This window comes from Peromyscus eremicus, chromosome 9, assembly GCF_949786415.1.
Source record: "Peromyscus eremicus chromosome 9, PerEre_H2_v1, whole genome shotgun sequence".
Taxonomy (NCBI): domain Eukaryota; kingdom Metazoa; phylum Chordata; class Mammalia; order Rodentia; family Cricetidae; genus Peromyscus; species Peromyscus eremicus.
Genome location: NC_081425.1, coordinates 94,766,518 through 94,777,750, shown reverse-complemented (window position 1 = coordinate 94,777,750; position 11,233 = coordinate 94,766,518).

Below are 11,233 nucleotides of genomic sequence, written 5' to 3'. Positions count from 1 at the left end.
ATGAAGCGAAAACTAGTCTAGACTAGTTGTCAGCATACTGCTCCTTTTGATAGCAATGGTCCTGTGCTGGTAAGTTACTTGGCCCTGCTCTTTGACCTACTCCTTGGCCCCACTTGGCCCACTTCTTAGCTCTGCTCTTGTGCCAGTTACTTTATCTGTGGAACTGAGGTTATGAAGGTACCTTACTTTGTAGATTTAGCAACATCCAAAACTGTACCAGCAGTATTAGTGCCTGGAGCATGGTATATTTTAATGCATTTCTTGTTCCTGATGTGAATTGTCTGTGGCTAGATTAGATCTGCTTTACTCCTTGTTAGCATCATGTTTCAGAGGATTGGGGAGCTGTTGAGGGCAAGGTATACAATGACCTAGATTGTTAATTTCAAACATCTTGAGGGATCAAACTGTCTTCCTGTCATATACAGCTAAACCTCCCTAAACCAACAATAACAGCCACGTCTTCCTCAATTCCTCCACTTTTAAGGGCATTCATGACCCTTGGCTCACTCATCTACTCAGCATCACAAATTTGTGTGGCTGGTGGGATGGTACACAGTGAGCAAGGCTTACGAGTGAGGATGACTCCACTGTTAGTTTGCCTATCATGAACAGCTCCCACTCCATAGGAAGCTGGAGCCAGTGCTAATGTGTCTTTTATAATCAGCAAGTCTCTCCCATGAGAGTCCTAGTACCAGACAATACTAGAGTATTAAACACTTACATGATACTTAGCTGACCATAAAAAGAGTACCATACAAGGATTATGATGTGTTTTCCAGTTGTGATGTCTCTGGGTCAAAACCCAGTCTTTAGACTGAAACTGGAAATCTACTGATGGCTGTTATGTATGATGGATGTGGAAAAGGAAATATAAAAATGTGTGAAGGCAGAGCTCCCCAGTATGACTTAGGCCCCACTCACAGTGGCCAAATTGGGGCCAGGCTTCAGGCCAAGCTACTTCATTGCTGCAGTATAGAGGGAAACCAGATTTAGAGAAAATGTGTGGTGGTAGAAGGCCTTGAGTTTACAGCTTGATGTGTTAGGAACAAGATTTGTCACTCCAACAAGATTTATTGAATCTGTTTGTTTACTCATGTGACAAATGTCTTGATTTCAACTGTAGGTCAGATGCTATTCTAGGTTCTAGTGACAGAATGAGGACAAAGATCAGTTTATTTCCTCATGAGGAGGGAGGTCTGTCTAAAGATATGGACAATGAACAGGTCAAGCCACATACATATAATGTGAATTCAGGTGTTTAAGACTATGAAGAACAACAAAGCAGGATACAAAGCAGAGTAAGAAGGAGCGGGAGAATTGCTTTGGATGGATTTCGGGGAAATTCTCCAAGGGAGGGCTAAATGAAGTGGAACAGTGAAGTACGACAACCAGGTGAACACAGTAGTGAGGAAACCCTGCAAACTCTGACTTCCAACTACCCCTTGAATCCACCTGCTTTTGGACCAAGTTCCCATCCAAAGAGCACTGTGGCTCAGCCAGTGCCTAGAGGATGTGTCCCTTCTTAAATCCCTCCTCAATCCCTTCTCCACATTCCCACACCACCACACACAGTCTTTTCTCATGATGGCATCCAGGTAGATCTTTTAAGCTCTGAGGCACAGAATGTTTCTTTAATGCTGAAATCTCCAATTTCTTCCAGTTCATTGTTGTATTATTGTGTGTGTGTGTGTGTGTGTGTGTGTGTGTGTGTGTGTGTGTGTGTGTGCGTGTGTGTGTTTCTGTAAATAAAATGTTAGCTCTTCATGGCCCAACAGTGAGCATAGGCCCCATTGTTACTTTAATTCCAGAGGAACAAAAGCCCCTGTGCTTCGCCTGCTGCCTCTAGGCTTGCTAGTGTCCCTAGCCATTGTTATAATGGAACCTGAAACTCAAACTTAAAACTGAGAGGCATTCATATCTCACAATCTTCTTCTTGGAAAACAAGGAGAGAATACTAATAGAAAGGGCTCAAACTACCCGGTCAGCTAGAGTAAAACACACATTACAAATCTTAATATTTTATAACAACTTTATTTGAGGTTCATGAAAGTACAGGTGTTGAGGGTATGATTCTTGTACTAGTTCTGAGATCTACTGGAGTCCAGAGAGTTCCATTTAGTGATTTGACAAAGAAGAGAAAAATAAAGAATGATATAGAATATTTCAGAAACTTGGCTTGGAGACAGCATGCATTAACTTCTATCAAATTTTATGCTTATAAGCCTTTCCTAGATACAAATTGATAGTGTTGCTAAGATTGCCTTATTGTGACCAAAACATCCAACACAGACAGTTTCAAGGAGAAGTCATTTATTTTGCCCGTGGTTTTGAATTTTTAGTCACCATGGCAGGGGTAAGATGAGGGATGGCTTATGTCATGGTGTACAGGAAGTAGGGTGGAGCAGCTCACATCATGGCAAGTAGGCAGTAGAGTTCAGCTACAGTAGAAGAGGCCAGGACAAGATGCAGCCCCTGAATACCTATTCTCAACCAGGAAGGAAGTCCCATCACCTCCCATTCCAGGAAACTATTGAGAATTTGAATCCATCAAACCCTCATGATGTAATCGTATCTGAAAATGTCCATGTAAGCACTTCCAGAGGTGAGCTTCACTAATATTCTCAGGGTCTATCACAGTTAAGTTGACAATGAAGATTTATTGTCAAAGGTAGTGCATGTGTACCCCTATAGTCAAGAGGAAAGCTTGGTGAAGATTCTGGGGGGAGCTGACTCATGGTACCTAAGTTGGTTTAAGTATGGAAAATTCTAGACAAAGACAATGATATAACATGGTATAGTCCAGTAGAGACACAATAATAAATAAGACATATTTATAGATTCCATAGTATTTTCTATGTCTTGAAAATAAGGAAGATTGTCAAGATTAGAAACTTGAGTAGCAGGTGGATTTCAGATCACCTGGAGTCTTCTATAGCCACCATAAGACATTTAGATTTCTCTCCTAGGGTCGAGGTGAGGAGGCCATTGAAACATTTTCAATAAAAGATTGTCATATTTATTTAGAGTAACATTTTGGAGAAACCCTTCTAGAATGGAAGACAGGACTAAAAACCAAGACACCAGTCAGGAAGTGGTTTCTTTCGGTGTTTCCTGTCCCAGGAGTTCTCAAACATGGCTCACATATAAGAAGTATTTTATAACTTGGTTCAGTATTCATTGTATTTGTGATAGATATATACATATTTGTGATACGTGTATGCATACACACACACACATGTGAACATTTACACACATATAAAAAACAATTTGGGATATTTATAATCTATTCTCCATTTTACCTTTAAAAACAAGGACTGCCACTCAATACATTGCATTTTCCATACTATAACAAATTACAAATTTCACTTTGAAAATCATTTCTGGAGCTCATTAAACAACCCCACTCCATAGCCAGGGTCCAGGCCATACCTATACATCATGATAAACAGATTTCTCAAGAGTCACCCTAAAAGTTCCACTATTTCTAATGTATTTCATAAGTACTCTTCATTTACCTTGCACTATCAGTATTGTTAGGATGAGTGGTGAGCAGCATGAGACCATCTAGACCATTTTGAGTCAGATCAAAGACGTTGATGCTTTTCACAATAAAGCTGATATGTTCTTTCTTTTCTTTTTTCCTTTCTTCTTTATATATAAGGTCTTGCTTAGTTATTTTCAAATTCAATATCCTTCTGTCTCAGGCCCATGAATTCTGTGGTCACAGGAATGTGCCACCATGATGAGCTAAGAGGTTGTTTTAATTTTTTACTTTTATTCTTTTATAGGTATACACTGAAGTCTTCTAGAGGCTACATAATGAGCAATGGACTATTTTATCTAATGGCTAAGACACACATGGTGTGTTTATTCTTCCATTGTTTTCTTTTTTAAAATTTCTAATATGTTAAATATTAATCTACATTATTTTTCTAATGAAAATCTTCTAATGAAAATGCACACTTTAAGAGTGCACCAGAGGCCTGAGACAATGAACTGGCACTTGGACTTCGTATATTTGTATCCTCATTATTATTCCAAATGACCTGGCATGATTTTGTCACCTTGGACAGCTGTGAACACTGTTAGCTGTCATCTGGTTTTCTGTGTCAACAGTTAACAGTGCCCTTCCTCTTGACCCAAAAGAATAGCTGCACCATTGTTTCTGAACCCACTATTTCTGGACCTGACAAGCAGCTCCATTCTTTGCCTCAGGCCTTTGCACTGACTTTTTAGCACAACACAACCCAATCTTCGAAGCATTTGAATGTTGGAGTGTGCCAGTATTTTAGCACTGCGTTCTTTTGTGACATTGTCAGAACTCATGTATTAGTCATCTCAGGCATGTTTTTAATCACTGTTTATAGCCTGGAAACAAAGATGTCTTAGCTCCAATTCTGATTCCTTTTCTCAACTGCAGATTTGAACATGGGATCCTGCTGCTTAGCTACAAATCTGTCATATTTGCCATGTCATTGGAAATTAAGATCTTTAAAGCTGAACTCAAAACATCTTCCATAGCTATTTCTCTATTGAAACTACTCACCTCAATGAAAAGTAGTTGAATTTTTTAGTATCCTCAAGCCAAAGTCCTTAGCTTATTTGTTAATATGCTCAGTTCTTTGCTGATACCATCAGAAATGTAATATGTCCGTTGAACCTGAATGTCCTTACTTGTGCTGATGTCACTTGGTAGTATATCATTATTATTAGGACCTGATCCTAGATATTATCATTTTAAATCTTGCTCATTGCTTTTTAGATCTCTATAAAGCTGATCAGTTTCTCTAGAGAATCACCTAAGAAAGGCGCTGACTTTTTAGTCATCTGCTGTTCTACAAAGGTCTGTTCTTCTTTACAGAAGACCTTCACTTTCTTTCAAATGATCTCTACATCCAGGTTGTGTATGTATCTGGGGGGGTATTTTTAGTAAGTCTTCATACCCAGAGAAGCTGATTTCTGTTACTTTTCCTTGAAGCTGATCTCAACTAGGTCAAGTGTTTCTTTATAAGGCCATGCTCTAGGAGTGGCCTTGAGTCTACCTAAATAAATCCTATGGTCAGTATCCATCACCAAAATTTAAAATGTACACTCTATGTTCAACTTGGACACCTTGGAAAGATAGCAATCACACCTAGTAAGGAGGGTTTATGCTAAAGGCATTAGGTGTGCCAGAGTAGGGACTGAAGATAAGAAACAAAATAAATCTGAGAACTGTAGCAAAGAGGCCTCTCGTCTTCCTTGAGCTCATTCCCTGAATTTCTCTCTTCAGCTGACCCAGAGCCAAGAACATTCTTCAGTCGTATTGTATTTTATTCTGGGGCTTAGTTAGAACAAGTGGCTCCCAAAGTCTGGGGATATGATCAATTAGAGTAAGAGGCAGATGGAAGGTCCCATGTGGAATGAGTAAACTGAAAATCATTTCTGGGCCACAGAAGTTAGGCTCATCTAAAGATGAAGGAAAAATAGAAGAGGAAAGGCATAGGAGTTCATTCCATAAGGCATGATCCAGTAGAAAAGTGAATGGAGTTTTAGGGAGGAGGGAAAGATAAGACAGGCACCCAAACTGGACAAGGAAAAAACAGTGCACAAATCTCAAAGCAACAGACAGGATGATGGGTGGCCATGCAGACTTAACAGTGGAAAACTGAAGCACATTGTCTTACCCAGTTAAGATTTTAGGGCACAGTGGTGTAGTGACTTGGAACTCGGCAGCTTCTCCATTTCTTGTCTTAGTTGTCAATCTTGGGAAGGTATCCTGGGGTCCAGAAGCCAAGAAAGACACTGTCTCTCCTTTGCTTGCTCTGTGTCTGTCTTTGTGCTCATCATGAAAGAAGCATTTCCTCATTGATTCTTTAACAGCCTGTTAAGGAGGAGAGTTATTATCCCTATTTTAAAGGGAAAATTAGAATCAAATCAATCAGACCCACAATCAGAGAGCTGTAGAGTCAGGGTTTACACCTGCTCATTCTGACACTGCAGCTCATGCTGTTAACTATAGCACTAAACACTGAACCCTGAGTCCCGGGGCTGGAGAACCATCCTTTTCTGAGCAAGCAGACAGTCCACAGCTTGAGGGTAGGAATGAATTGCTTTCATCTGTGTCAACAGCATCTGGCATGGGACCTTGCAGGTGCTCCATGAAAATGTATTGCACTAAATTGGGCTAATCTCATCTTTCAAATAATCAAACACGTGTGAGAGCGATTTGAGCTGATCGTTTGAAAATGGCAATGGAAGTTTGTACATCAATTTTTTTCTTCTCTTAAAAAGGATTTGACAGATTCATAAATTTACATAATGAATATTAGTCATTTTATCTCTGTTCTCTCTCATTCCCCAGCACCATACTCCTACTGAATCTCCTCTTCCCAATAAGTCTTCAGTGTCTTCTTCTTGTGTGTAACCCACTCAGTTTAAATAGAGTTTCTCGTCCAAGTGTGTGTGAGAGGTTATTTACTGGAGCAATGATGTTCATTGTAGAAATGACACCTCTTTCCCTAAAACCATTATTTGAAATTAGTCCCTTAGCAAGAGATAGGCTCTTGGGCCTTTGCCCTATCACCAGTGAAATGGTGATGCTCTCAGTCATGTGTAGGTCTCCTGAATTTAACCACAGCTGCAGGAAGTTCATGAACACAGCATTTATGTCTCCAAGTCATGTCCAGAAGATGTCTTCTTGGTACACCTTCCCCTATCCTTCTATTATGTCTATTCCTTCTTCCACTTCACTGTCTAAGCCTTCAATGGGGGATACAGAGCACCCATTTATGGCCTAGCATTCCATCACTTATTCTTAGCTCTTCGGGCAGTTATGGATGTCTGCATTAACTGATTCCTGCTTACTAAGCAGTGCTAACCTGTGTGTGTAAACAGTGTTTAGGAGGCATTTAAATAATATGGCCATTTAGCAAAACAATAGTAATAGGTTTTCCCCATCTAAATGCTCTTAACCAGATTTACAGTACCAGGCATGAGTTCATTCCTGTGGAGTAGGCCCCAAATACAATTAGGAAGTGGTTGGTTATGCCTATAACAGTCATGCCATTATTGAACCAGAGGGCACATCTTGCTTTTCAGGTTATGAATGTAGCTTGCAGGGTTCCCAGCCACGAAAGAGTTCTAAAGACACTATGTCCTTTAGAAACAGGGCACGGAAATCATACTGGAAGCTTCCTCCCTATAGGCTAGCTTTCATAGTGCTGGAAGGTTCTATACAGGCAGCTGGCTGAGAAAAGTGCCTCCATTTTTATCTGTTTGACTCAGCTAGACTTCCACTATCTTTCTGCCTATCATGCTTTACAGGTGTTAAAACAACAGTCATGTAAATTATATGGATTTGCTATCTGTTCTTGGAAAACCAACAACCATGTTTTCACTATAACTAATCATTTTCTAGAACATCAGAGACCACTGCAATGGTGACTATAACACATGCACATGCCTCTTCCTGGATTTTCATTCTTACTTGGAGGTATTTGAGGATACCTTCATCTCCTTCCTGCAGGACTACATATCATTTTCTCCTAACTTACAGGTTCTTTTTCCTTAATTGACTAAAGCTCTTTTGTTGACATGTCAGGTCTCCATAGAGCTGTTCTCCATGCATAGTTCCTAGACTAACAGTATCAGGACTCAACAGAAACTTGCTATAAATGCAAATTTTCAGCCCTAATCCAAGGTCATTGAACTATAGGCCCTGAGGGTGAGGCCTAATATGTGCCCTTCAGGAAATTTAGCTGCATAACAAGGTTTGATAACCACTGTTAAGGCCCAGGAGAAGCTCTGTTTGCTGTACTGAGGGCCGATAACAAATAGGGAGACTGACATTTAATTTCTGCACCATATTCTCTGTTTAGCAGTTGTTAACACCCAGGGGAATCACATCTAGCATTGAAACTTTCTTTCATTCTCAAGACTTTTTTATGTGAGCCTTTTCCCTTGATGTTCAGGTGCTCTGTCAGCTTTCTGTTTCTCTGCTAAATGTGTGCTCCTTGTTGGAAGTGATTCCTCTCCACTGTACTGAAAGCTCCAAAACAGAGTATACGAGAAGGAACTAGCCTTTTATGCAGGATGCCCGGATGTAGTCTAGATGGCAGCAGGAGGAAAAGCAGTTTTATGGAGGTGAGAAGAGGAATGGCTTAGAACGGGTTGGAGTTCCTCTCCTTGACTGGCACACTGAAGTGAATGTAGACTCAGAGTCAATGTGAGGCTAGCACTGGACCAAGAAGCTACGTCTGCCTAGGGCGGTGAGAAACAATGCTGCTAGCCCCGGGGTCTGGGTAGCTGGAGAAGAGTGACTCTGCAAAGCAGCGCTTGAGAGACAACTTCTGACAATAGGATCTTAGGCATAACAGCAAGAATGTTGGACAAGGTAGCTGCCCCCAGGTGATGGAGGCAGTGATTGGAGAAATGAGTGATAGAGAGCATCTGCTGAGCTAGCTACATGGTCTGTAGCTAGGTATTGCTGGCATTGCTCTGTGGATGGCATTCAAAAAGTCTCTGGCTTTGTGCTAATTCAAATGGGTCAGGGATGGCAGGAGAAGGTTCTGGAGTTAGGATGCCTGTGCAAGGAAGGATGGAGGTGTCAGGATCCTAGCTTAGAAATGTGTGTACACATGCAGAAGGGAAGAGAAGATATTAATTCCAGTAACAAGATCTCTCTCCTCACTATCCTCAACATGGCTTTCTTCTAAAGTCTGGGAACTCAAAATTATGTTTCTAATTTCCCTTTCTAGTTTGAACATGACTCTTTCTTTCCCACCCTCTCCCATTTTCTACATCAGATGTTGTTAGTGTCTGTAGATTGCTGTAGTATGAGATAGTGCATGCAAATCTCAGGTTTCTGTAGAAACAAAGAGACCTGGCTTTCTGAGTATTTCAGGGAATATTTCTGACTGTTAATCAGAGACAGCAGTGTGCTCTTCTGGGCAAGTTATTTGTACTCCTCAGAGGAAAAGCATGATAAACAGAACATTATGTTAGAATAGAACTGTAGTGTTTTCTCTGTCTTTTTTCCTTCTCTATTACGCCTAGCCCTGTACATACGTCTCCAAGTACTTCCTGCATGTCTCCAGTTGAAGTTGGTTGAACTCTTGAATGTCCTCCATCTCAGACTGCTGCTCTCCAGTCTCCTTCAGGTACAGTGCAGAGAGTGTCTAAGGAGAGAGAAAGAGATGTGTAAGCACAGAGCAGCTTAGGGAGCCACTGTTGCAATAAATCAACAGAAATAAATAGGGATCTTGTAATATCCCACCTATTATTCCCCTGAAAACAGTGGTTTAGGGTTCAAGTTGCAATGCATATATGCTACAAAACCTAGAGAAAGTTACATTTTTATCATGATGGCCAGACAATGTTCATGACTGTGACCCCCAAAAACAGGATTTCAGAGGCAAAGACTGCATCAAAAGGTAATGAATTCAAATTTCCTAGTTTCCATGCCAGAAGGTCTTACAGAGGGGATATTAAATTAGAAATGAGATCAGTAATCACATTATGAGTTCATGTTAATAGAAACATGCCTGAGGTCAGCAGATATTCTACACTGTTTTGGCCTTTATGCTCAACCTTTGTCCACTGTGGACAGCACCTGAACAGCCTCCATCCTGTTGTCTATGGATAAGGACACTTTATGATATCTCAGAGACTCTTTTATTTTAGAAGATCTGATCAGTTTTCATTTGTGATACAAAGTTCCTAGTTTGTACTCTAATCCTTCCACATTCCCTTTTAACCTGTGGGGTTGTGTTAAGTTTAACATGCATTGAAATCTCCAGTGTGTGGTTGTAGGGTGTGATAAAGGGCACAATGGGATCAATTGATAGCCTGTATTATGGGATCAGATGGATATCCTATACAATGGGGTCAGTTGGATATCCTGTACAATGGGATCAATTGATAACCTGTATAATGGGATCAGATGGATATCCTGTACAGTGGGATCAGTTGATATCCTGTATAATGGGATCAGATGGATGTCCTGTACAATGGGATCAATTGATATCCTATAAAAGTGGTATTAGATGGATATTCTGCACAGTGGGATCAGATTGATGTCCTTGAATGAAACAGTCAGTTGTGTCAGGAATCCTCTCTGTGCATTTGTTTTCTAGGACTCATTAGTGACTTCTGTGGGCTACAAAGGATTCCCAAGTTCCATGGTTGGTTTTGATCCTGCTGAAATTCCTACAGTACAAGCCCTCATTAGCCAGTTTCCCATTTCTTGCACTGATTGCAGAATCTGAATATTTTTATTTTTATTTTTATCTGCTTTGAGTCTTTCCATGGACATGATTACGTTCAGGCTCCCTCTTTCAACTTCTGTACCAATTTTTGTCAAGTGGATTTTAATATTCTGATTGTGTGTATTCATGGCATATGCCCACCCTTGGATCATACAGAGAGGAAAGGTAATTTCACCAAAGAAAATACTGGGTACTATTATCATAGAAAACTGGGTGTTAGGAAGACAAATATCTATGTTAGTGATTTCCTTTTATTTCGAGAACAGCAGACTTTATATCCAGAAAACTATCCTTAGCAAGTTAGATTCTTAGAAATTGTAGGATTTCAAAATGTTCTCCAGTTCTGGGCAGTGTTCCCCAGTTCTTGACTTGGTCTGTCATTTCCCACTTGCCTTTTCCTCACTGATGGCTGTCAACATACCTCCGAATGCCTGCCGCATCTGCGTCTCTGCCTGTTGTTCCTGAGAACACCGCAGCTCAGCTGCTCACTCTTCTCCAGCTTGTTATCTGACTGTATGGAGACTTCGAGGTTGGTTTCCTCTCTATCAGGGTTCTGAGTTCTTTCCAACTTCTGTGGTTTCCAAGATGTGATCTAGTCTGTTTCTCTGCAGTTCTTTAGCCAAGAATTACTTTTTATTAAACCACCCCTTCCAAATGTTTTGCTACAATCACTGTAATGAACTGACAGATGGGTGTCTGATCTTCAGTAGATATAATGAAGATTTATTTTCTAAATGACTAGGACAAGCCAAGGGTATCATACAGAAAAACAAATAACCAAACATGTGTAATCTTCACACTATGCTTCATTCAACCTATGGTGGTGATATCCTTGGATATGACCTTCCTTCCAAACCATGTGGACAGTATAGGAATTCCACATACCCCAAGCTTAAGTCAGCATGAGATTGCCTTATAATAAACACTCATTTTGAGAAGATTATAACTTACATTTGTGCCATGAATCTTAACCTATTTGGAATATC